Below are 2,884 nucleotides of genomic sequence, written 5' to 3'. Positions count from 1 at the left end.
TACATCAATTCTTTTACTTGACCTCCCCCTAAACAATGGAATTCATGAAACCATGTACTTCTTATGTTAGCTATACTTTTTACATCTTTTAATTTCATATAAAAATAATAATGGTGAAATAGAGTTTTGCTCATTTATCACCTACAATTCTGTCCTGTACCACCAAAAGTCTTATACAACTTTTGGAAATACTTACATAGTGTAAAACATTTCTAGTCTCAGAATCTGGCTCTACCTTTTTCAAACCTTAGCCCTCTGAGCTCTAAAATATAGAATGAGGATAATAATAGTAACAGCTAATGTTTGTTATCAAGAACTATGTACTGGGTAATGTTTTAAGTTCTTTATATGTAATTACTTATTAAATCATCTAAACAACCACAAGCTACTTTTTTTTTTCCAGATCAGAAAAGTAAGGCACAGAGAAGGCAAGTCACTGTTCAAGTTCGCACAACTGATAAGCAAAGAGGGGATATGAACCCAGAAGTCTGATTTGAGTCTGCTCCTTAATCACTCTGTCCTCTGCTTCCCTGGTTTAATGTTGTATCTTAAGGATTAAGTGCAAAATAAAAAGCAACACATTGGCACACAGACATGTCATCTAGCATCAAACCTAACTTGTAAAAATAATTCAATAAAACTCAATGATCTTTCTAAAGATATTTTGATGTATTTTATTTCATCTTTTCAAAAAGATCACAAAATGGTATTCTGCCCGTCTTTCAAATCTCAGACTACATATGTCTGAGATCTTCTCACTGAGGCAACTAAGACAAATTCAGACTACTTTCCAGTGTGGCTGGAGAGCAGCAGTGCATATCTACTTGATTTGAGAAATTTTATATTGATCCTTGACACAATAAAGGCAGCTTAAATTGACCTTCCCGAAAGTTTGCAGGTCGTGAAGACCAATTAGCTGCTATGGTGTCAATAAGTGCAAATTGCTGTAGGTTGTTGGTGAACAGGGAAATCTCCACTGGGTCAGCGCCCAGGGCAATGAGGTAGTAAAGGCACTGTGGGTGGTTTGAAGGCAAACCCCTTAAAAAAGCCACCACTGTGCTGAGCTTTGGGGCTCTACCCAGAAACAGCGATATGATACCCCCCCCACCACCGCACTTCCTCAGCCTCTGTGAATCAAGGTGTTGATCTCAGCCTGTGCTTCACACTGTGGTCTAGATTAATTTTATTTTAGAGATTATATTCTCTTTAGACATAATTTAGACAAAATTGCTTTTGTTGTGAAACTTTGATTATCAGTAAAGCATCAAGATATGACTAATAAATGATCCTTCCTCCAAAATAATCTTCATTTTTAAAGGACTTCATTTTAAAGTTAAAAGAAAAGCAAACAGATAACATCTGAGTTGAAATGTGGAAACCAAATGTTCAACCTTTTTTTTAAAAAAAAAAAGAATTCAGAACTCAACCTAGACATGCCATTATGCTACAGTAATGGTTAAAAAGAAACTTCTCCAAATTAATGATGCATAAACTGTCACAATAAACAGAGTTAACTGAGATAATTAAAAGTATTTTTATTCAGTTAATAACATAAAGTGTCACCGTGGAGAATGATTACCATGAACTTCTGCAGATAGCGTAGAGCAGAGCAGAACACCTTGTCTTTGTAAAAACATAACTATATCCAACAATTGCAACATGTTTTATTCATATGGTGTTTATGTCTGGATATGTCCAAGCTATTTGCTAGGTGAACAGTCACACTTGATAGATCCAGGAGGGAATTTCTTGGTACAATGAACAAAAAGAGCTATTTTGTTCTTGTGCTCCAACCTCAGACCAAGGGGAAAAAAAAAACTGTCATAAAAATATGGTCACCTTTCTGCCTTTAAAACTGTGCTAGTGCCTTGGGAAGGATTCTCAGAATATAAAAAAAAAAATTGGTGACATTACATGGGAAACTTGCTGTTCTTCCCCTTGTAATAGTCAATCTTGTTTAGACAGTACTGGGAGCAGTATGCTGAGTGACGGCAGGAGATTGGGGGAGGCAAACCCACATGCCATTACATGGTGGCGGAGAACTGGTTTTTCTAGTCAAACTTTGCTGTTTAGCTTTATTTCTGGATGCTTTGATATAGCTAAATGTCTGCTTCGAGCACGATGATCCAAACTCTCTAAGGTAAAAATAAATCACTTATACCTATTTAATGATCTTTTACTTTCTCTGCCTACCCGATGCTTCCAAGACAAAGACATATGCCTTATAATTTAAAGGGGCAAAGGCAACATAACCTTTAACAATAAAGCTTTTTGTTTTGTAGCTGTAAACTTTCAGCAATTGAAAATAAAAGAGGGCTATAACCAAGTGGAAGGTCTAGAGCCCACAGAGGTCACGCCCCGGGGTATTGCTCCAGTCCACATTTCAAGAGGAACATTAGGTCACCATCAGCAAGAAGGGTGGGTGGAATTTTTTTGTCGTTCATTTTAGTTCCAATGACCCTGGGAAAGGGCTACTTACTGAAGTGTGTTTGTTTGTGGAGGTTACTCCAGGGGGAATATTTTAGATTATGCTACAGGAATGGTGTTTGCAATGGAAAAACACCATATAAAGAAACGCGGACACAGTATCCCACATGCTTCCCAGCACAACTCAGAAGCCAAGTTGGTTCTCAAAAAAGGAAAAGGTTCTTTGTCCCCCATCTCGGTGACATAATTGTAAATTCATGGTTGTTCACATCCGAGATGGAGAGCAAGTATTAAAAAAAAAACAAAAACAGGAAATGGAAACTGAGACTGCTCCTGAAGCCATGAAAGAAAGCAGCTGGGCTGGCTATTTCGGAAATTTGCAATCGATGACTCAAGTAGAGGATGTGGTGTTACCTGCTACCTTTTCAAGGCTCAAATAGACTGTTGTTCAGTGGAC

This window comes from Urocitellus parryii, chromosome 11 (genome assembly GCF_045843805.1).
Source record: "Urocitellus parryii isolate mUroPar1 chromosome 11, mUroPar1.hap1, whole genome shotgun sequence".
Classification (NCBI taxonomy): domain Eukaryota; kingdom Metazoa; phylum Chordata; class Mammalia; order Rodentia; family Sciuridae; genus Urocitellus; species Urocitellus parryii.
The sequence above is the reverse complement of the archived record's forward strand: the minus strand, read 5'-3'. Positions refer to the sequence as shown.